Genomic DNA, 25,721 nt, shown 5'->3' with positions numbered 1-25,721 from the left:
CTCCACATTTGTCTTTTGATTCAAACAAGCTGCAATGCTATTATAAAAGGATGGTTGGAAAAGCAGAATCCGTCTTCACTTATCAGTTTACTCTGTGTAATCTCCACTTTGCCAGCCTCGATTCTTTGCCAAACTGCAATCTTCTGACTCGGTCAAGGATGCTATCTGTGTCAGCTGCGCTAGTACCCATAACCCTGAGTCTCTGAGCTTGCAGATTCAAATTCTATTACAACGGTTTGTGCACACACAAAAAATAAGCTTCAGTACAACATTGAGGGAATATTGCCAACTGGAATTGATCATATTGGATGAAACCAAAGCCCTTGTGGCCCTCACAATGGATGTTAAAATTTCTATGGCAGCTTGAAGGAAAACCTGTAAGTTACCCTAGTCAATTTGATTTCTTCAGCCAATGTTACTAAAATAGATAATCTGGTCATTATCACATTGTTGATTGTAGGAGTATCATGTGTGCAAATGAATTTTCACAAACATTATTTCTGCATAGTTCCTTAAAAATCATGTACACTTCAGTGAGATCACCACTTGTTCTTCTAAACTCACAAACACATGCCTAGTCTGCTTAATCTCTCCTCATAGAACAATCTTCCTGAACCTATAAATCAATCATTGAAGCACAGATTGAAAAGTGAAACTGATCAAAAGCACTTCACTGAAAGCAATGTGTTTAAGGCTGCACTGAAAAGACATGTCCTTCTTGCAGCTCTTCTAACTGTTCACCACTTTTACCCCACTTGACAGATAAACATCTGAAACTTTATAAACATCAACCATCTCCCTGTAAGCACCGGGAATAAAAAAATCCTGCTCCACCTCGTCATGTTTCCAAGATTGCTACTAAATAGGCTCACTCTGCTGGTGGCATATTCATGGTAATATTCTACTACCTCACTAACACACAACCAGAGAACCAATTGATATTTCATTAGGAGCTTTGGGAGATTTGGTATGTCAGCAAAGACACGTGCAAATTTCAACAGATGTACTGTGGAGACCATTCTAACTGCCTGTATCACTGTCTGATATGGGGGCGGGGGGGGGGGGGGGTACTAGTGCACCGGATTGAAATAAGCCAGAGAGAGTTGTAAACTTAGTCAGCTCCACCATGGGCACTAACCTCCACAGTATCCAGGACCTCTTCAATGAGCAATGAGCGATGCTTCAAAAAGGTGGCATCCATCATTATGGACCCCTATCATCCTAACACCCTGTTCTCATTGCTACCATCAGGAAGGAGATACAGGTGTCTGAAAGCACACACTCAGTGATTCAGGAATAGCTTCTTCCTCTCCATGATCATTTTTTAGTACTACTTAATTAATTTTAATACTTTATATACTGTATATACGGTGCCTACTAAAAGTATTCACCCCTCCCCAAAAAGTTCTCATGCGTTATTGTTTTACAACTTTTACATTGAATCACAGTGGATTTAATTTGGCTTTTTAGACATGATCAACAGAAAGAGGCTCTTTTGTGTCAAAGTGATCTAAATTAATTACAAACAGAAAAAACAAAATAATTGATTGCATAAGTATTCATTCCCCTTTAATATGACACATCAAATCATCACTGGTGTAGCTGATTGGTTTTAGAAATCACATAATTAGTTAAATGGAGATCTGTTTTTGGAGACGTGTGCAGTCAGGGTGTTTCAATTGATTGTATTAAAAATACATTTGTACCTGGAAGGTTCAACTGCTGGTGAGTCAGTATCCTGGCAAAAACTACCCCATGAAGACAAAAGAACACAGCAAGCAACTCCACAAAAAGGTTACTGAAAAGCACATGTCTGGAGATGGATACAAGAAAATTTCCAAGTCACTGAATATCCTTTGGAGTACAGTTAAGTCAATCATCAAGAAATGGAAAGAATATGACACAGCTGTGAATCTGCCTAGAGCAGGTCATCCTCAAAAACTGTGTGACCATGTGAGAAGGGGACTAGTGAGGGGGGCCACCAAGAGACACATGACTACTCTGGAGGAGTTACAAGCTTCAGTGGCTAAGATGAGAGAAACTGCATATACAGCAACTGTTGTCCTGGTGATTCACCAGTCACAGCTTTATGGGAAAGTGGAAAAAAGAACGCCACTGTTGAAAGAAACCCACATGAAATCTTGACTAGAGTTTGCCGGAAGGCATGTGGAAGACTGAATTCAGCTGGAAGAAGGTTCTGTGGTCTGATGAAGCCAAAAGTGAGCTTTTTGGCCATCAAACTAAACACTATGTTTGGTGTACGCCAAACACCACACATATCAAAAACACACCATTCCTCCCATGAAGCACGGTGGCGGCTTCACTGCTGCAGGCCCTGCAAGGCTTGGGAAAGTAGAGAGTAAAATAAATGCAGCAAAATACCGGGAATTCCTGGAGGAAAACCTGATGCAGTCTGCAAGAGAACTACGACTTGGGAGAAGATTTGTTTACCAGCAAGACAATGCCCCTAAGCATAAAGCCAAAGCTACACAATAGTGGATTAAAAACAACAAAGTTAATGTCCTGGAGTGGCCGTCTGAGTCCAACCCCCAATCCAATTGAGAATTTGTGGCTGGACTTGAATAGGGCTGTTCACTCACGATCCCCATGCAACCTAACAGAGCTTGAGCAGTTTTGCAAAGAAGAAAAGGAAAATTTACAGCGTACAGATGTGCAAAGCTGATAGGGACCTATCCACACAGACTCAAGGCTGTAATTGCTGCTAAAGGTAAATCTACAAAATACTGACTTGAAGGGAGTGAATGCTTATGCAATCAATTATTTTGTGCTTTATATTTGTAATTAATTTTGATCACTTTGTAGAGATCTGATTGTACTTTGACATGAAAGAGTCTTTTTCTGTTGAATAGTGTCAAAAGAAAATCTGAATTAAATCCACTGTGATTCAATGTTGTAAAACAATAAAACACGAAAACTTCCAAGGTGGGTGAATACTTCTTATGCATACATACATACATTATATATATATATATTTACTGTAACTCAGTTTTTTTCTCTATTATTATTTATCTGTTTTTACCTATTATTTTCATTGTACTGCTGCTGCAAGGACAACAAATTTCATGACATATGCCGGTGATAGTAAACCTGATACTGATTCTGATTCTGGCAAATCTATTCCAATACTTGTTTCTCTAATACTTAAATTCACTTGATGAAAATGTATTGAAAACATACATCTTTTGCTCTATTACAAAAACACTTAAAGCAACTCTCATAGATGGGAGTAATGTTGTGGTAATTCACTGCCATTAGACAACCTTACAAAACAAAAACAATTCTGAAATGCTCTGCCAGTGAACATGGTTCTATTACTGCTGAGCAGACCCACAATGTTCATCCCATTATTGCCGTGCCTTGCTATGTTTTATAATGATATACTGCAAAAAGCAATGAACATCTGACTGAAGGCACTGGTTGATTTGGATCAAAGCTCTGAAAGCCTCTTACGAAAATTAAGTTACTCTGGAAAAAGGAGCATGTGGTTATCTATTCATACTAAGCTTTCCAATAAAAGTCACACTTCCCTAATAAACAGAGAGACTCGTGTAAATCTTATTATATGTATAATCAATAGGAAAAAGTACAACTGCTTCATAGAATTCAGTAAGACTGGATCCATGCTGACAGCACAATATTGTACCATATACATGATGATCGCATTGTTGTGAATAATCACACAGATTATTAAACATATATATATATATATATATATATATATATATATATACACACACACACAATAGTGTTCACTCTTAACATGTAAAACTAATTGAATATCAGATTCTAAGAATATACCTTTGAGCTGCAAGCACTTCTTTAACACCAAAGACCAGCTTATTTTAGATCTGTGAGATGGATACATTCGTCTACCAGACCCAATAATGTCAATTGCTCCACTGACAGAAACTCTGCATTGATGGACGTGTGCATGCATCAGTTCTAATCATACTCCTTCCCACTCCTGATTGAAGGAGGGACGAGATAACAAACCAGTGAAGAGTGACAGACAAGTTATTATCTATCATTTGTCTCTAAATATGACTAACGGATAATGGAATTAACTCATTTGAGTAAAATTTCCCAGATGAGTCAAAAGCTCCAATTCATTAAGCAATTCCTTGGAGAAAAGAACTGTCTTGGCATGTCACACTGAGCCAACGGAAGCTGACACAATCAAATATTTAATTCATTGAGGAGAATGCAGACATTGGGGTGTTAATCTTTTTATCAGACCACAACCTAGAATTCATTAACCCAGCCCAGACAGTATTTACATATCATATAGGTTCGATGACCTTGGATCTAGCTATTCAGCTATCAAACCATGATCTAGATTCTGTCAAAATGATTTCTTGTCCTATTTAACTAACACAACCACTTAGTATATCACTCACCATTTCAGATTTTATACTTAATAGTCAAGCCTATTTGATTCTCTCAGTTGCCCTGGTCATTGTATGAAATTCACAAATAAAGAACAGAAAAAAATAATTCTTCCAATATATCGAATTTTTTTCCAATGTATTCTATTTGACTAGTGATTATTTTATTATTCACTGTGATATTTAATTATCTGGTAGCACTAGCCAAGTCTCTCTCTTCTTCAGTTTGTGAGGCTGCTGAAATCCTCAGCCATTTCTTTTTGCCCCGAAATCTGACTAATCTAATGCTCCCACTTAAGCAGTCTCCCATCTGCCACGTTTCATAAATCTAAACTCAATCCATAACTGCTGCACAGCACAATCACCCAGCATCGCTGGGCATAACAACTTACGACGGGTAATTGATAAGCTCGTGGCCTAAGGCAGAAGGAGTCAATTTTAGAAAACCTAGCACATTTATTTTTCAACATAGTCCCCTCTTACATTTATACACTTAATCCAGCGGTTGTGGAGCATATGGATCCCTTGTTTATAGAAGTTGGCGTCTTGGACTGACTTGAAAGTGGTCCCCAGCAGGGGTGATTGATAAGTTTGTGGCCTAAGGTAGAAGGAGATGAGTTATACAGCTCTCATTACATGCACATGCAGTTCAACCCTTTGAGGGATTATGCAGAAAGTTTGAAGTGAATGACTCATCACCTTCTACATTAGGCCACGAACTTATCAATCACTCCTCGTATACTGATTCCAAAACACGAGAGATTCTGCAGGTGCTGGAGATCCTGATAAACATGCACAAAATGCTGGACAAACTCAGCAGGTCAGGCAACATCTATGGGAAAGGAATGAGGAATCGACGATTCAGTCCGGGACCCTTCAAGTTCTGTTCAAGCAAGTAACACAATTAAAATATTTATATTGTTTTCTCATCTCTGCAATCCCCTTCATCCTGAGCTTTCTGAGCTTCCTTATACACTCCCGAATTTAATCGCTTCATCATTAGCAGCCATGGTTCAGTTTTCTAGATTGCCATCAGCATATTTTCTTCTTTAAACCTCTTCATCCTTTTCCTTCATACCTGCCTATTTAACAGAGTTTCTGATCATTTCTTCTGTACTTCTTATGTTAGGGAATTATTAGAAAGTCCCTGTGAAAAACCTTTAAGTGTCTTACCATGTTGCAAGTAATACATAAATGGAAGTTGTTATTGCTGGCAGCTAGCGTGATTAATGCTCATTACTTCGAATGCTGTCTGAAATTTCTTTTCCTATCATTTATCAGGGTAATTGTAGGTAATCAGGAATAACTTTTGTCTCCTAGAAGAAATATTAATAAATTATTCAGTCATATTGGAAGCCATCAGATTGGTTGCTGTTCCTAAAGTCATTCCATAGATGTGTCCTGCTGGCTGGAGCAGCTGAATTTTTTATTGATGTCCTGATGTTAGAAGTATTTTCAATCACTTATTTTCAGGATTAGTCACAGTGCTCCTGTCACTTCATGTCAGGCAAACAACAAAGAGAGGTGTTGGAATGATCAACACATGACTAATGAGGCAGATTGCCTGTGAACAGAAGAGAAGCTTAATTCCAGAAACTGCATTTCGTCCTGGAATAGAAATTGGCTTGGCTCTTCATATCAATGTGTAATGATGTAGGCAATGCTTTGAGCTTAGAAATCACTATTGGTGATGCTGCAATTTGAGTTTCCTTGCAACCCTTTGAACTTCCATTTGTAGCAAAAATATGCATTTTTTTAACAAGACCGAAGTATGAGCTCTGATGTATGAGGACAAAGAAACCAGAGTGAGCTGTTGGGCTTTTGAGCCCAAACAGGCATTCAGTCGGATGATACTTGATTGTACCTCATTATTTATCTACCTCCGGCCCATGTTCTTGGCAAAAAGAATAAACTAAATTTGAGAAAAATGTTCTACCATTGCACCATAATCCAACCCCCATATTAGATAGCGAAGGTGGCCATGTTCCTGAGATAAAAATAATAAACTAAATTTCAGGAAAAAAATTCTACTGGTCCACCAATGCTCTTTAACCCAGCACCCATCTATTTTTCAGACCTAGATGGTGGCCATTCTGTCCATTGAGTATACGCTGGCTCACAGAATAATCCCACTTCATCACAATTCTTTCTCATAATCTATTAATAACCACAGGAGTTTCAGCAGATGCTAGAAATCCAGAGCAACACATGCAAGATGCTGGAGGAAGCCACCGTCCTACCTGTCCCCTCACATAGTTTCACCTATCACCTTCTAGCTTGTACACCTTCCCTTCTCCACATTTTCTTATTCAGGCTTCGTTCCCTTCACTTCCAGTCCTAACGAAGGGTCTCAGCTGAAACTTTGACCCTTTATTCCTATTCATGCTGCCTGACCAGGGTTGAGTTCCTCCAGCATTTTGTGGGTATGCTGCTTAACCCCACTATTCATTCTTACCGCCCATTAACAGCAGGGGAAATACTCGGTGGTCAATTAACCTACTTACCAAGAAAGATTTGAAATATCAGAGAAATCTCACTCAAACAGATGGAAAACATGCAAACTCCACAGAGACTAACACCAAAGAGTGTGAGTGAAGCTAGGTCACAAGAGCTCTACCATTGCGTCACCCTAAATGTTTTAAGTAAGCTACTTCCAGATATTCCTTGTTGTATGAAACTGAAAAGAAAGTTGGGATGCATAGTTTCTGAAGCGAAATTTCACCCTTCAAGTTTCCACCACAAAATGCCAATGATTCAGAATATTTATGTAAGGCGTCTTTTAAGTCATGAATTCTTAGGGAATCCAATGGCAAAATTTAAACCATCAAATTAGCACTAACTAAATATGGAACTATGAATTGGTTATGAAGATGCCAAATGAAGACAGAAATATCTACCCACAGGCAGCAAAAGACAAGAGAAAATAGACAAATGTCTGAAGCACATGAACACTAATAATTAGGGAGTCACGGTTGTTTAGTGGTTAGCACAATGCTTTACAGCACAAGTGAGCAGGGTTCAACTCCCACCATGGCCTGTAAGGAGTCTATACGTTCTTCCTGCGACTGTGTAGGGTTCATCCAGGTCCTCTGGTTTCTTCCCATAGTTGAAAAATGTACCAGTTGGTAGGTTAATCGGTCACTGAAAATTGTCCTTTGAGTAGGCTAGGATTAAATTGGAAGATTGCTGGATGGCATGGATCTAAGGGCCAGAAAGGCCTAATCTATGCTGTGTCTCAGTAAATAAAAATAAATTCATTTTTAAGACTTAAGACATAGGAGCAGATTGAGGACATGTGGTCCATCGAGTCTGTTGTGTAAATATATTCAAGCAACACACATCAAAGTTGCTGGTGAACGCAACAGGCCAGGTAGCATCTCTAGGAAGAGGTACAGTCGACGTTTCAGGCTGAGACCCTTCGTCAGGGTCTCGGCCTGAAACGTCGACTGTACCTCTTCCTAGAGATGCTGCCTGGCCTGCTGCATTCACCAGCAACTTTGATGTGTGTTGCTTGAATTTCCAGCATCTGCAGAATTCCTCTTGTTTGCGTGTGTAAATATATTGTTTGATTAAACATTCTTGTTTGTTTAAATAATTCATTACAGGTCATATGTATAAATACATGAATTGCAGAGTCCACTTCACCATTTCATCTTGGCTGTCTTATTTTCCCTCTCAACCCTGTTGTACTGCCATCTCCCCGTAACCTTTGATGTCCTTACTAATCAAGAACCTATCAACCTCTGCTTTAAATATACCTATAGGAAACAATCTGACAAAGGGTCTTTGCCCTGAGATGCTAACTCCGTTTTTCTTTCCACAGATGCTGCCAGACCCATTGTAGACATCCAGCATTTACTGTCTCTGTTTTAGATTTCTGGCACCTATAGATTTTTTTTTAATTTTCAAAATTAATTTAAAACTAATCACACAAAATGTTGGAGGAACTCACCAGGTCAGATAGCACACATGGAAAAGAATAAGCAGTTAACATTTCAGGCCAAAACCCTTCATCAGGACTGTTGGATTCATCCCGATGAAGGGTCTCGGCTCAAAAAATTGAATGTTTACTCTTCCCCATAGATGCTATCTGGCCTGCTGAGTTCCTCCAACATTTTTTGTGCAACACTTTGATTTCCATCATCTGCAGATTTTCTCTTGTTTTTAATTTGAAACTGGTCTAACAATCACATTTTGTAAATGCTGATTCTGTCAGAACTCATAAGCTCAGCAGCCATAGGCCTAATTAGTATTTAGATTGGATATTGTTTGGAAACAGCAAGTGCATTGGCCTTATCCTGGGAAGGAAATGGGTGGCACTAGGCAACTTTACCCATGAAGCACCATGATGTAAAAAGCATCTTGCAGTAACTATGTCGCCACTGTGCAATTAACTATGTCGCCTAAATTAATGCAAGGACAGATAGTTACCTATCCCCCAGCATGGGTGCCATGGTAGTGTAGTGGTTAATCACGATGCTATTACAGCTCTGGAGTTCCAAGTTCAATTCTGTGAGGAGTTTGTACATTCTCCCCGTGAACCACATTGGTTTACTCTGGCTGTTCAGAATTCCTTGCACAGTCCAAACACATACCAGTTACTAGGTTAATTGGTCATTATAACTTGTCCTGTGATTAGGCCAGTGAGTTGCTGGGTGGTGCAGAATGACCTGTTCCATGATGTACTACTAAATGAATAAATAAATAAACATTTTGAATGACTGCCCACTCTCCCCCTTTCATTTGTACTGGTTGTTGGTTAAATTCCTTCCCCATACAGTGATTCACTTTGTTACCTTTTACTCCTCCCACTCCCACCCCGAAGAATGTAGCTTTGAAAACAAATCATCCCTCTCCATTCACAAAAAAATACATGGGAGAGAGGGAGAGATTATGGCTGAATGGGTTTTATGTGAAACAATTAGAGTCAGATAATCCCGTCTGGTGGCGCAGTGACATCAGCGCCGGACCCTGGACCAAAGGTTCCCGAGTTCGAATCTAGTCGGGCCATTCCCGGGCACGCTTTTCATCCGTGACGGTTTGAGTGTCGAGTTCGCAACTCGGCCTCGTTAAAAAAAACTGCGCTCTGAGAAGGACGTGGGGGACTACTCATACAACCTTTCCTCCAAGTCAACCACTTGAAAAAGTGGTTGCTGAGGCTCTGGCAGAGTATAGCACACAAAAAAAATGCAATAACTAAAGCATGGATAGAAGCCATTTGGACATCAAGCCCAGTCCTGCTCGCTACACAAGCAATTTAGTCAGTACCATTCCCCAATGCTTTCCCAGTGATCATGCATCACATTTTTTTCAGATACCTATCCCGATTGTTTTTAATGTGAAATTGAATCTGCCTCTGGTGCCCTTTCAGGCTGTGAAATCCAGACCTTGTTCATTTGCTCCATTAAAAAAGATTTGCCACATGCTTTCATGTTAAACCTCTCAAGTTTATTTATTGCCTTTTAGTAAGAAAAATCAATTAACCCTGACTATCTCAGTTTAAATCATGCACTTCATAATGCCTGGGTTTAACACTAATGATTACAGTGTGTTATGTTTAAATGCAAATCATTATAATATGTTGAAATGTACCAGTTTCATTTAGAAATAAGTACCAGAGATTTCTCTAGAGCATTATTGGCTAGCAGAGAAGAGACGGATTCTATCCAGTTGGCAGTCCTTCCTCACACGAAAGGACTAAGAGCTTGTTCACTCTTGTTACCTAAACTTTAAAGATGACAAAAAGCTTTCTGGTTTTACTCAGTCTCTCAAAATGGATGAAATCCTAATGCATCTCTAAGACATACCACTCACCTTTTTCATTTATTTATGGGATATGGGCATCTGATGTCAAGAGCTGTTTCGCTTTTATATTACCCACTCCTATTGTCCATAAACTGAGTAGCATGCTAAACAATTCAAGTATTCAAAAGGTTCAAAGGATCATTTATTATCAAAGTATACAACTTGAAATTCTTCTTCTTCAGTTCACCATGAAACCAAGAAAGAAAAGAAAGGCAGCACGATCATCAACCCCCAAATTACCCCCCCCACAAAAAAAGACCAAAAATGGCACAGGTGCATCTACCCCCAAATCCCTCTTCCAGCACAAAAAAAAATGGACAAAGGTGAACAGGCACATCGTCCCCAAATCCTTCCTCCCAACACAAAAAATCTAAGAAAATGGAACAGGCACATCCAGTCCCAAATCCCTTCTCCCGCAGAAAAAAGGACAAAAGTAGAACAGGCACAGCTACCCCCAAATTCCCCTCCCCGCACAAAAATCTAAGCAAATAGAACAGGCACATCCACTCCCAATTCCGTATACCGCACAACAGAAGATGAAAAAAACAGAATGGACAAATCAGTCCCCAAATGCCCCCCTTGTACAAACATAAACGAGAAAGGTCGGGCAAAAAATGCAAAATATAAAAAACTATAAAACTAAAAAAAAAAGAGTCCATAGTCCAAGTCCACATCCAAAATGGAGAAAGCCTGGGCAATACTCTCAGGGCCCAACAGCAGACATTTCCCTCTCCATAGCAGAGCAAACAAAAGACAGGTAGCCGGTGCTCATCTTCCGCACTCACATCGGTGCTTCAATCTCCCTTGTCGCTTTAATCAGCAAACAATGGAAGCTCTAACTGTTGAAATGCAATTGAACAACGACTTGTGTCCCATACTGCAGCCTTCACACCATGGAGTTCACACATGCTGCCTGTCTCCCAGATCCTCTAGGAGGCTGCAGAAAACTGAACCACCAAAACCATATAACCATATAACAATTACAGCACGGAAACAGGCCATTTCGGCCCTTCTAGTCCGTGCCAAATGCTTACTCTCACCTAGTCCCACCGACTTGCACTCAGCCCATAACCCTCCATTCCTTTCCTATCCCATTTTTTTAAAAATGACAATATCGAACCTACCTCTACCACTTCTACTGGAAGCTTGTTCCACACAGCCACCACTCTCTGAGTGAAGAAGTTCCCCCTCGTGTTACCCCTAAACTTTTGCCCCCTAACTCACAACTCATGTCCTCTTGTTTGAATCTCTCCCACTCTCATTGGAAAAAGCCTATCCACGTCAACTTTATCTATCCCCCTCATAATTTTAAATACCTCGATCAAGTCCCCCCTCAAACTTCTACGCTCCAAAGAATAAAGACCTAACTTGTTCAACCTGTCTCTGTAACTCAGATGCTGAAACCCAGGTAACAATCTAGTAAATCTTCTCTGTACTCTCTCTATTTTGTTGACATCTTTCCTATAATTCGGTGACCAGAACTGTACACAATACTCCAAATTTGGCCTTACCAGTGCCTTGTACAATTTTAACATTACATCCCAACTCCTATACTCAATGCTCTGATTTATAAAGGCCAGCATACCAAAAGCTTTCTTCACCACCCTATCCACATGAGATTCCACCTTCAGGGAACTATGCACGAATATTCCTATATCCCTCTGTTCTACTGCATTCTTCAATGCCCTACCATTTACCATGTATGTCCTATTTTGATTAGTCCTACCAAAATGTAGCACCTCACATTTTTCAGCATTAAACTCCATCTGCCATCTTTCAGCCCACTCTTCTAACTGTCCTAAATCTCTCTGCAAGTTTTGAAAACCTACTTCATTATCCACAATGCCACCTATCTTAGTATCATCTGCATACTTACTAATCCAATTTAACACCCCATCATCCAGATCATTAATGTATATGACAAACAACATTGGACCCAGTACAGATCCCTGAGGCACACCGCTACACGCCATCCTCCAATCTGACAAACAGTTATCCACCACTACTCTGTGGCATCTCCCATCCAGCCACTGTTGAATCCATTTTACTACTTCAATATTAATACCTAATGATTGAACCTTCCTCACTAACCTTCCGTGTGGAACTTTGTCAAAGGCCTTACTGAAGTCCATATAGACAACATCTTCTGCTTTACCCTCGTCAACTTTCCTAGTGACCGCTTCAAATAATTCAATAAGATTTGTCAAACATGACCTTCCACGCACAAATCCATGTTGACTGTTCCTGATCAGACCCTGTCTATCCAGATAATGATATATACCATCTCTAAGAATACTTTCCATTAATTTACCCACCACTGACGTCAAAATTACAGGCCGATAATTGCTAGGTTTACTCTTAGAACCCTTATTAAACAATGGAACAACATGAGCAATACGCCAATCCTCCGGCACCATCACCATTTCTAATGACATCTGAAATATTTCTGTCAGAGCCCCTGTTATTTCTGCACTAACTTCCCTCAAGGTCCTAAGGAATATCCTGTCAAGACCCAGAGACTTAGCCAATTTTACATTCCTTAAAAGCGCCAGTACTTCCTCTTCCTTAATCATCATAGTTTCCATAACTATCCTACTTGTTTCCCTTACCTTACATAATTCAATATCCTTCTCCTTAGTGAATAATGAAGAAAAGAAATTGTTCAAAATCTCCCCCATCTCTTTTGGCTCCACACATAGCTGTCCACTCTGATTCTCTAAGGGACCAACTTTATCCCTCACTATCCTTTTGATATTTATATAATGGCAGAAGCCTTTGGGATTTATTTTCACCTTACTTGCCAAAGCAACCTCATATCTTCTTTTAGCTTTCCTAATTTCTTTCTTAAGATTCTTTTTACATTCTTTATATTCCTCGAGCACCTCATTTACTCCATGCTACCTATATGTATTGTAGCTATCTCTCTTTTTCCAAGCTCCAAACGATCCAAACATTTCCAAACGATCTCCAAGCTCCCACATTCGCCTCAGTGTTTTCATCTCCCTGTTACTCTGTGCATCTACACACCAGATCACTAGAGAATAACTTGATCTATAAACAGTTAGACATCTAATTGGTGAAGAATGGAAGCTTTAATCAGCAAACCAAAATGGAGTCAAACATCGGCTGGCAGCCTGCTTATTATGAAGGTCATGCATACTGCCTCTGCCTCCCGGAATCTTCTCAGAGACAGCACAATGCTGGAGCACACAAACAAACTCCAAACAGCAAATTACAGGCTCCAACAGCTCCCAAATCACATCCAGGATAAAAAAACAAACAAACACGAAAGACGTAAAAGAAGTGAAATATGTGGTTTCATTATCTATCCACAAGATGTTGACTGAAGGAGTGCTGTATGCAGGTGTCATGACCAAAAGTCAATTTATCATTATACTGAATTGACTAGGGTCAACCAAAGGTCATATGAGGTAAAAGTCCAAGATCTCTTTTCCCATTATATGAAAGCAAGGTGATGATATTGCAAGTTCACAAAATACTAGTTTGGCCACAACCAGAAGTTTACATTCGGTTCTGGCTGCTGCATTTCAGAAAGGCTGCAAATGTTGTGCTGTAGAACAGGAAAGGTTTAATGGAATACTCCTGGAATGAAGGTTTTCAGTCCCATAGATAGAATGGAAAGATTGGTTCTCTTTTTGGAATGGAAAAGACTGAGAGGAGAAATTACATTGAGATGGGTTTATATGGGGAAAAAAGCGAGGGAACATCTCAATTAATGTCCAATAAAGTGATTCTCAAAATATCCTGGGGTAATCTAAGAGAGGAAACTTGTCTAGAGCTATGGTTTCTGCTCATGATGAGTCCTGCTCATGGACGATTGACCCACTCCCATCAGGAAAGAGGCTAGGTAGCATCCATTCCAGGATCACCAGAATCAAAAACGGTTACTTTCCCCAAGCAGTATGGCAGATCAACACCTTCACCCACTAATCAATGCTCCAAACCTCTAACCACCACTACTTTATCACTTCCTGTCAGTAACCTTATGTACCAGACACTCCTGAGCCTCGCCTCACTTTATGGACACAGAATCAATCTCTCTCTCTCTCTCTCTCTCTCTCTATCTCTCTCTCTCTCTATATATATATAAGCTATCTTAAGTATTTATATGTATTGTGTTTTTTTAAAATCTTATTTTACTCTTGTTGTACTGCATCGTATCCAGAGTAACAATCATTTTGTTCTCCTTTACGCTTGTGTACTGGAAATTGCATTAAACAATCTTGAATCTGACATGATTTGGAATATATTGCCTGAAAGTATGGTGAATGCAAAATTTGCTGCAGATTTCAAAGGGGGATTGGTTAAATAATTAAAGATATAAAGTATATATGTATAATGTAGAACCTGGGTAAAAGATCAAACTTATGGGTCTAACTGAATTACTCTATAAAGATCTGTCATTCACCTGCTGGGCTGAATGGCTTTGCTTTCTGCTGCAATGATTCAAGTGAACTTTATAGATTATTACAACTTAGAGTCACCACTACAGATAATATTTCTTAGATTAATTTAATTTTGATTTTAAATTCTACAGCAACAATTATGTACCTTGACCTTACAGCTTCAGATATTCAATGCAGCCCTTTGGAATTCTAGTCTGATATAATGTAATTACTATACTGCCACACCATTTATGTTAGAAAAAATTATTATTACAAAAATTAACACATATCATTTAAGCAACATGCAGCAATTTTTTGGCATTCAATACCTATATTCAGCAAAATTAGTAAAGCAAAACTCATGCAAATGACAATCTGGGCACATTCAGTTCTACTGGGCAAATTTTAATATTCAGCCTCTATTACAGAAGAAACGACAGCCACAAATCTCTCGGCCTGCTTGAGATTTTCTACTGAAATATTGACAAACAAGAGCATTAAAATTCTCATTTTCAGAATCAGGTTTATTATCACTAGCATGTGACGTGAAATTTATAAACTTAGCAGCAGCAGTCCAATGCAATACATAATCCAGCAGAGAAAAAAAAATTAAAAATAAAAATAGTAATACTAATACATAAACAAGTCAGTCAATTACATATATTGAATAGATTAAAAAAAACATGCAAAAACAGAAATACTGTATATTAAAATAAAAGTGAGGCAGTGTTCAAAGATTCAATGTCCATTTAGGAATCAGATGGCAGAGGGGAAGAAGCTGTTCTGGAATCTCTGAGTGTGTGCCTTCAGGCTTCTGTACCTCCTACCTAATGGTAACAGTGAGAAAAGGGCATACCCTGGATTCTGGAGCTCCTTAATAGCGTACGCTGCCTTTCTGAGACACCGTTCCCTAAAGGTGGCCTGGGTACTTTGTAGGCTAGGACCCAAGATAGAGCTGACTAGATTTTCAACCTTCTGCAGCTTCTTTCGGTCCTGTGCAGTAGCCCCTCCATACCAGACAGTGATGCAGCCTGTCAGAATGCTCTCCACAGTACAACTATAGAAGTTTTTGAGTGTATCTGTTGACATGTCAAATCTCTTCAAACTCCTAATAAAGTATAGCAGCTGTCTCCCCGTCTTCATTACTACATCGATATATTGGGACCAGGTTAGATCCTCAGAGATCTTGACACCCAGAAACTTGAAGCTGCTCACTTTCTCCACTTCTGAGAATTGGTATGTGTTCCTTCATCTTACCCTTCCTGAAGTCCACAATCAGCTGTTTCATCTTACTGATGTTGAGTGCCAGGTTATTGCAACCGCACCACTCCACGAGTTGGCAAATCTCACTCCTGTATACCCTCTCGTCACCACCGGAGATTCGACCAACAATGGCTGTATCATCAGCAAATTTATAGATGGTATTTAAGCTATGCCTAGCCACACAGTTATGTGTATATAGAAAGTAGAGTAGTGGGCTAAGCACACACCCCTGAGGTACACCAGTGTTGATCATCAGCGAGGAGGATATGTTATCACCAATCCGCACAGATTGTGGTCTTCCGGTTAGGAAGTCGAGGATCCGATTGCAGAGAGAGATATAGAGGCCCAGGTTCTGCAACTTTTCAGTCAGGATTGTGGGAATGATGGTATTGAATGCTGAGCTATAGTTGACGAACAGCATCCTGACTTAGGTGTTTGTGTTGTCTAGGTAGTCTAAAGCCATGTGGAGAGCCATTGAGATTGCGTCTGCCATTGACCTATTGTGGTGACAGGCAGATTGCAATGGGTCCAGGTCCTTGCTGAGGCAGGAGTTCAGTCTAGTCATGACCAACCCCTCAAAGCATTTCATCACTGTCGATGTGAATGCTACCAGGCGATCATCATTAAGGCAGCCCACATTATTCTTCTTAGGCACTGGCACAATTGTTGCTTTTTTGAAGCAAGTGGCAACTTCCGCTCGTAGCAGTGAGAGGTTGAATATTCCCGCTGCTTGGTTGGCACAGGTTTTCAGAGCCTTACCAGGTACTCTTCTGGTGAATCCACCTTGCAAGGGTTCACTCTCTTTAAAGGCAGCCAAACATTGGCCTCTGAGACAGCAATCACAGGGTCATCAGGTGCAGCAGGTATTTTCACAGTTGTAGTTGTGTTCTCCTTTTCAAAGCGTGCATAGAAGGCATTGAGTTCATCTGGTAGTGAAGCATCGCTGCCATTAATGCTATTGGGTTTTGCTTTGTAGGAAGCAATGTCTTTCAGAACCTACCAGAGTTGCCGTGCATCCGATATCACCTCCAACCTCATTCGAAATTGTCTCTTCCCCCTTGAAATAGCCCTCTGCAAATCATACCTGGTTTTCTCGTACAGGCCTGGGTTGCCAGACTTGAATGCCACAGATCTAGCCTTCAGCAGATGATGAACCTCCTGGTTCATCCAAGACATTTGGTTTGGGAATGTACAGTAACTCTTTGTGGGCACACACTCATCCACACAGGTTTTAATGAAGTTGGTTACAACTGCAGCATACTCGTCCAGGTTCAAAGATGAATCCCGAATTCAGGCCAACCCATCAATTGAAAGCATTCCTGTAAGCGCTCCTGTGCTTCCCTTGTCCATACTTTCTTGGTCCTCACTGCTGGTACTGCAGTCTTCAGTCTCTGTCTATACTCAGGGAGTAGAAATACAGCTGGGTGAGCAGACTTCCCGAAGTGAGGGCATGGAATTGCATGGTAGGCATTCATGATGGTGGTTTAGCAATGGTCCAGTGTGTTGTTTCCTCTGGTATTGTAAGTGATCTGTTGATGGTCGTTGTTTCATAATTTTTTCAGACTGGCCTGGTTAAAATCTATCAAAATGATGGTGAAGGCATTAGGGTGCACTGTTTCGTGCATGTTGATCCCATTGCTCAGATCATCTAAAGCCTGCTTGACATTGGCCTGAGGTGGAATGTAAACTGCTACCAAAATGACCCCACAGAACCCCTGTGCAAGGTAAAAAGGATGGCACTTTACTGCTATATGTTCCAGGTCTAGTGAGCAGAATTGGGACAGCACTGATATATTTGTGCACCAAGAAGAGTTGATCATGAGGCATACTCCTCCACCTCTGCTTTGAGAGATTCTAGATCTATCCTGACGCTGTGTAGTAAACCCATTGATCCGGATCATTGCATCCGATATGGAAGGAGCTAACCTGGATTCCATGAAACAAAGAACACACGCTGTCTTAATGTTCCTCTGAGTCAGCACTCTGGCTCTGAGATCAACGATCTTATTCACCAGAGGCTGCACGTTCGCCAGCCAGATAGTCAGTATAGGGAGTTTAAAACCCTGTTTCCTTAAACACACTTGTAACCCTGATCTACACCCGCACTTCCTCCTAGGTGTCCTCCATGGGCACTACTGACCACAACTGGTGTTGTTTCCATTGATTTTAAGCAGCGATAGTTTGTTTAAATGCATTAAGACATCTTTGTTGACTGTACTGACCTGAAAGCAGTTGTGCTTTTTAGTTGTATCAAGCTGAAACGGAAATACTTAATCGTATCCATTGAGAGTACTACTGTTACTTGAGTCGCACCTAGGTACCCTGGAAGTTTTCTTCAGTTATCAATTTATAAATCTAAGAAATGCCACGATAATAGTAAAAAAGCAAACCAGAAACACTTTGAAAGCTTGACAATATTTGTGGAAAGAGAAACATAGTTAACATTGTGGGTCAAGATCCCTTAATCAGAACTGGGGAATAGACTAAACAAGCTTTTTTAAAGTTTTAATCTGCAGAGTGAACACAAGTACTCCACGATGCAGTTATCTAAATGTTTGATTTTTCCATATTGTGAATAATAACTGCGGTATACAAGATTGGAACAAATGCAGGTGAATTGGTTTTTCACCTGGGAGGACTCCCTGGATCCTTGGTAGATAGAAAAGCAAAAGCTAAAAGAGCTGCTAATGTAATTCCTTGGTCGAATCAGGAATTTCTATCAGAAGCGGTAAGGCTAGTAAGGAAGAAACATAGACTGAGGAGCCACAAAGGAACAATCCTTCAAAATGCTGAAAGCAGAACATAGCCTATTGAACGCAAACAACAGGAATTCTGCAGATGCTGGAAATTCAAGCAACACACATCAAAGTTGCTGCCTGGCCTGCTGCGTTCACCAGCAACTTTGATGTGTGTTGCATAGTCTATTGAATGCAGTGGCGAGTGAGGTGGAAGACAAGGACCAGGGGAACTACATCCTTGTTTTTTCCAGCAAGTGTGATAGTTAATATCTAACCACGTTATTGGGGTCCAAACTAACATTTTGGCCAAACTAGCTAAGGATTGCAGATTACCTTCACTGAAGGATATTACAATTCAATTCGCGTTTGATTGTCATTCAACCATACATGAATACAGCCAAATGAGACAATGTTACTCCATGTTCAAGCAAACGTGGTTTTGCTCCGTGGTCTCCGTGGTCTCCGTGGTCTCCGTGGCAGACACAGCACAAAGCACACACAAGATAGCAATAGCATTATTGTCACACAGTAAAAGAGTCCTGAATCTCATGCCATCAGTCCACAGCTGACCACAATAGAGCGCGTCTCTCACCGAGTGAACGCTGGGGGGGGCGGGGGGGGGCAACAGCCTGGATAGATGGTGTGTCACACCACCCCCAGTAGCGTGCTCTCGTCCTGACATCCCCCCACCCTCACCCGCAGCTTAACGCTCATTCCTTCACGTATGCAAGGCAACAGGCACGTATAGAATATCAGTAAAATATAACAATGCAGAATCCGTATGTATATAGTCCACCAAAACCATCAAAATCATCAGTCAACCATGGTTATCGCCACGTTTCCTGTCAAGCGAACAGTGTGGGGAGGGGGCAGCATCGAGCCCAACCCAGATGCTGCACCACACAGTCCCAGTCCTCACATATGCAAGCACATACAGGATATTAGTAAAATACAACCACACAAAATATATATGCATACAGTCTAGATCCTTTAGTCCATTGAAATCTTCAGTCAACCACAATTGTGCCACAGCACCCCCGGTGGAGCCCAGCGGCTTGGGCACCTCTCCCCTGGTGTCTGTAAAGCAGGCAACCCTGCTGCTTGGGGCCCTGAGCCTGTTGAGTATCACCAAAAAATCTGCAGTCGACCACAACGGAGCTTGGCTTCTGCTGAAGGAAACCCTGGGAGGGCAGCATCGACTCCGTTCTTGACGTTGCGCCACATACACCCCCTTTTGAAGCATACCGACTTCGTCCCCTCACTCCTGGTGGCTGCAAACAGGCAACACTGCAGCTTAAGGCCTAGTCCTTGCAACAACCATACAGCTTCCCGACCATCCGTCCCCGCTGTCAGCCGCTAAATCAGGGAATCGAACTTGCAGCATACCACATTAGCAATGTTCGAGAGTGTCTTGCGGTCACGAGAAAAGCAACTATGATCGCCACTCACTATTAGACTGCAAGTCTCCATCAACCCAGGTAGCAGCACTTGGTGCAGCTCCTTCATTTTCTCTGCTAGCGAGAACACAATTGACACAATAGAAGCTGCTACAACCGAATGCACAGCCATCTTGCTGGAAGCTGAAAATGTATTCCCATGAAATTGCAATAATTTTGCAGTTATTGCACTGTGACAAGTTTTCTTAATTAATTCCAATTTTTGTTCATTTGAAGTTTGATTATTCAAATTTAACTTGCTCTGTTGTCCTATCTGGATTCAAATGCCTGTTTTTCTCTATCAATGGCCTTGATCTCTGGCTACAACTCCAATATCTTAACCATTATCTGTTATAACGAGGCAACATTTCAGAGTAAATCAGTAACTATCTTTGGTCAGTGGGAGGTGATCGGATGGGGTAGATTGATGCAGGTGAATCTCACAAAAGCAAATGAAAGTCACGATAGACACAGAAGACCCTCTCTCCGCCAAATGCATTGCAAAGGTGGACTGCTGTCGACTTGGCTATCTTCATTTAACCCCAGCACAGGATCGAAACTGAAACACAAGAGATTCTACAGATGCTGGAAACCCAGAGCTACACACATAAAATATTAGAGCAAAATAAAGAATCGACAGTTTGGACTGAGAACCTTCACCTTTTCAATTCATACAGATTCACCTATCACCTGTCAGCTTGTACTTCTTTCCCTCCCCCACTTTCTTATTCTGATTTCTTCCCTCTTCTTTTAGAGTCCTGATGAAGGGACTCAGCCTATAACATTGACTGTTTATTCCTCTCCATAGATGCTGCCTGACCTGCTGAGTTCCTCCAACATTCTGCATGTATTGCATAGGATCGAACCTGGCATTCCCCTAGTCTGTGAGCCATGTGGTTCAGGAGATACATTCTCTGAGCTATTAAGGGATTCAGTGATGCGCACCTTTGAGGTGGCCATTTTGGGTTTGGGAATGGGATGGCAGAGAAAGCTTTGCACAACCATCAAGAAACTGCAGAACTCTCAAACACTTCGTTTTAATGTGTTCACTTCATATGGAAAATGCAAATCTAGAAATGTCTATCTAACCTTTCCCTTGTGAAAGATAAGTTTAAAAATAAACCTATGCTAATCATTCAAATTGTAATGGAATTGCAAGTGAGGAAAGTGTATTAGATCTTCAGGTGAGTTGAAATGTATCTTTGGCTTGTGTTATGTTGGCCTTGAATAAAATACACAAAATTTCAGTGTTCCATAAAACAGCTTGTTCTTAAACCCTGAAATTTTAACTTTGTTAAAAGCCAACTGGTTTGTTGGCTCTGATCTAATTTTAGTGATGTTATCAATCAAGCCTACTGAGCAGAGATTGATTTGGATTTTTAAATTTACGCACTGGGAAAATCCAGGCTAACATGCCAGTGCCTCTCTGAGGAAGCGTTACACAGACAGAGATTTCTGTATTTCAGCTGAAATGTTCAAGTGAGGCTCTGCTCTTTCACGTTGATATGAAAACAAAATTACATGGTGCAACCTGGAAAATATGTCATGTACTCCCCCTGGGACCATGGGTGTGCAGGACAATGGAGAGTGAAGGTGGGGGAGGAGGACATCCTTGTGGATCAAATGTAGTGGTAATTGGGGATAGTATAGTCAGGGGAATAGACAGAGTTCACTGTCGTGAGGATAGAGTGCCCGAAAGGCTGTGTAGCCTGCCTGCTGCCTGGGTTCGGGACATCTTACCTGACGTGCAGAGGAATTTGCAGTGGGAGGGAAAAGATCCAGTTGTCGTGGTCCATGTGGGTACCAATGACATTGGTAGAGTGGGGAAAGAGGTTTTGCTGAGGGAATTTGAGTAGCAGAACCAAAAAGGTGGTAATCTCTGGATTACTACCTGACCCACGTGCAAATTGGCATTGGGGTCAAGAAGATTGGAGTTAAATGCTTGGCTCAAGGACTGGTGTGGGAAAAGTGGGTTTGAATTCGTGGGAAATTGGCACCAGTATTGGGGAAAAAGGGGCAAAAGATAAAAAAAAGAAAAGCGAGAATGGAGTGAAGAAAAGTCAATTGCAAAAGAGAAAAAAGATTACAAGATTTTAAAAGCAATATCAGTGTAAGGGCACTTCATCTGAATGCCCGTACTATTCAAAACAAGGTCAGCAGTGAACTTGTGGCACAGATTAGTACAAAGGGGTATGATTTAATGGCCATTATAGAAACGTGGTTGCAGGGTGGAGAGGATTGGGAATTAAATTAGGAATTAATTGGGAAAGTTGCCTTACAGGTAGATAGGATAGTTAAGAAAGCTTATGGGGTGTTAGCTTTCATAAGTCAAGGGATAGAGTTTAAGAGTTGTGATGTAATGATGCAGCTCCATTAAATTCTGGTTAGGCCACACTTGGAGTACTGTGTCCAGTTCTGGTCGCCTCACTATAGGAAGGATGTGGAAGCATGGGAAAGGGTACAGAGGAGATTTACCAGGATGCTGCCTGGTTTAGATAGTATGACTTATGATCAGAGATTAAGGGAGCTAGGGCTTTACTCTTTGGAGAGAAGGAGGATGAGTGGAGATGTGATGGAGGTGTACAAGATATTAAGAGGAATAGATAGAGTGGATAGCCAGAGCCTCTTCCCCATGGCACCACTGCTCAATACAAGAGGATATGGCTTTAAGGTAAGGGGTGGGAAGTTCAAGGGGGATATTAGAGGAAGGTTTTTTACTCAGAGAGTGGTTGGTGTGTGGAATGCACTGCCTGAGTCAGTGGTGGAGGCAGATACACTAGTGAAGTTTAAGAGACTGCTAGACAGGTATATGGAGGAATTTAAGGTGGGGGGTTATATGGGAGGCAGGGTTTGAGGGTCAGCACCACATTGTGGGCAGAAGGGCCTGTACTATGCTGTACTATTCTATGTTCTATGAAATATCCAAAGATATCAGGTAATACAGAAGGATAGACAGAAAGGTAAGAGAGGTGGGGTAGCACTCATAATTAAGGATGAGATCAGGGCAATTGTGAGAGATGATACAAGATCTACGGGGCAGAATGTTGAATCCCTCTGGGTAGAGATTAGGTTGTGGGAGTTGTCTATTGGCCACCGAATAATAACATTACAGTGGCACAGGCAATAAACAGGGAAATATCTAAGGCATGTAAGAATGGAACAGCAGTTATCATGGGGGACTTTAACTTGCACATAGATTGGGTGAATCAGGTTGGTTGAGGCAGTCTTGAGGAGGACTACATAGAATGCATTCATGATAGTTTTCTTGAACAGCATGTTACTGAACCAACAAGGGAATGTTTTATCTTAGATTTGGTCCTGTGCAATGAAACAAATAAAATTAGTGATCTTGTCGTTAGGGATCCTCCTTGAAAGAGTGATCACAGTATGATTGAGTTTCTCATACGAATGGAGGATGCAATAGTTCGATCTAAAATCAGTGTATTATGCCTAAACAATGGAGACTACATTGGGATGAGGGAGGATTTGTCTACTGTAGGCTGGGAACACAGGCTATACAGTGGGATGGTTGAGGAACAGTGGAAGACTTTCAAAGAGATTTTTCATGGTGCTCAACAAAAGTGTATTCCAGTTGAAAGCAAGGACAGTAAGGGTGGGGAAAGCCAGACTTGGATAACTAAGGAAATAAAAGAAGGCATCAAACTAAAAGCTCGTGCATACAAAATCACCAAGAGTAGTGAGAAACTGGAAGATTGGGAAAACTTTAAAAAGCAACAAAGACCCACTAAGTGAGCAATAAAAAAAGGGAAGCTAGATTATGAAAATAAACTAGCACAAACTATAAAAATGGACAGTAAAAGTTTTTAGAATTATATAAAGTGGAAAAGGGTGGCTAAAGTGAACATAGGTCCTTTGGAGGATGAGAAGGAAGAATGGATATTGGCTAATGAGCAAATGGTCGAGGCTTTAAATGACTATCTTGTCCCAGTCTTCACAGTGGGGGACATGTCTAGCATGCCAAAGAGAGATGTTATGGATGTGATGGGAAGTGAGGACCTCAATACAATAGCTATCACTGAAGAGGTAGTGCTGAGCAAACTTGTGGGCCTGAAGATAGATAAGTCCCTTGGTCCTGATGGAACGCATCCCAGAGTACTCAAAGAAATGGAAGAAATTATAGTAGAGGTTTTGGTGATAATTTACCAAAATTCTCTGGACTCTGGGCAGGTCCTGGCAGATTGGAAGATGGCGAATGTCACACCACTGTTCAAAAAAAAGATGTAGGCAAAAGGCAGGTAATTATAGACCAGTTAGTTTAACATCTCTAATTGGGAAAATGAGTGAAGCTATCATTAAAGAAGAAATAGTGAGGCATTTGGAAAGAAATGGATCCATCAAGAAGACGCAGCATGGATTCAGCAAAGGCAGGTCCTGTTTGATAAAGTTTTTTGAGGATATAATGAGCAAAGTGGATAGAGGGGAACAGATGGACATTATTTAATGGGAAATGAATATTCAGGGATATAGGTCCTATGGAAAGGACAAACAGGTTGGCAGAGGGGGTGGGTTGGCTCTGTTGGTGAGGAATGAAATTCAGTCACTTGCGAGGTGGGGAACATAGAATCAGGAAATGTAGAGTCAGTATGGATAGAACTGAGAAACTGCAAGGGCAAAAAGACCCTGATGGGAGTTATCTACAGGCCCCCAAATAGTAGCCTAGATATAGGGTGCAAGTTAAACCAAGAGTTAAAATTGGCATGTCGCAAAGGTAATTCTACGGTTGTTATGGGGGATTTTAACATGCAGGTAGACTGGGAAAATTAGGTTGGTACTGGACCCCAAGAAAGGGAGTTTGTGGAATGCCGCTGAGATGGATTCTTAGAGCAGCTTGTATTAGAGCCTACTAGAGAGAAGGCAATTCTGGATTTAGTGTTATGTGATAAGCCAGATTTGATAAGGGAACTCGAGGTAAAGGAGCCATTAGGAGGTAGTGACCATAATATGATAAGGTTTAATCTATAATTTGAGAGGGAGAAGGGAAGATCGGAAGTGTCAGTATTACATTTGAACAAAGGGGACTATGGACACATGAGGGAAGAGCTGACAAAAGTTGACTGAAAAGATACCCTAGCAGGGACGACAGTGGAACAACAATGGCAGGTATTTCTGGGAATAATACAGAAGGTGCAAGATCAGTTCATTCCAAAGAGGAAGAAAGGTTCTAAGGGGAGTAAGGGGCGACCGTGGATGACAAGGGAAGTTAAGGACAGTATAAAAGTAAAAGAGAGGAAGTATAACATAGCGAGGATGAGTGGGAAGCCAGAGGATTGGGAGCCTTTTAAGAAGAAACAGAAGATAACTAAAAAGGCAATACAGGGGGAAAAGATGAGGTACGAAGGTAAGCTAACCAAAAATATAAAGAAGGATAGTAAAAGCTTCTTTAGGTATGTGAAGAGGAAAAAATTAGTTAAGACCAAAGTTGGGCAGAAAGTTGGGAAGACAGAAACGGGTGAAATTATTAAGGGGAACAAGGAAATGGCAGACGAGTTGAACAGGTACTTTGGATCTGTCTTCACTAGGGAAGACACAGACAATCTCCCAGATGTAATAGTGACCAGAGGACCTAGGGTAACGGAGGAACTGAAGGAAATTCGCATCAGGCACAAAATGGTGTTGGGTCAACTGATGGGACTGAAGGTTGGTAAA

At 40.9% G+C, this 25,721-nt stretch overlaps 1 protein-coding gene across 3 annotated transcripts in view; it reads right to left on the bottom strand.

Annotated features, from left to right (window-relative positions):
- The window catches only part of LOC134357903 (cadherin-12-like), a 669,532-nt gene that overhangs the window by 318,562 nt on the left and 325,249 nt on the right, over nucleotides 1-25,721 (bottom strand). The window lies entirely within an intron of this gene.

This window comes from Mobula hypostoma, chromosome 17, assembly GCF_963921235.1.
Source record: "Mobula hypostoma chromosome 17, sMobHyp1.1, whole genome shotgun sequence".
In the NCBI taxonomy this organism is placed as follows: domain Eukaryota; kingdom Metazoa; phylum Chordata; class Chondrichthyes; order Myliobatiformes; family Myliobatidae; genus Mobula; species Mobula hypostoma.
The sequence above is the reverse complement of the archived record's forward strand: the minus strand, read 5'-3'. Positions and strand labels throughout refer to the sequence as shown.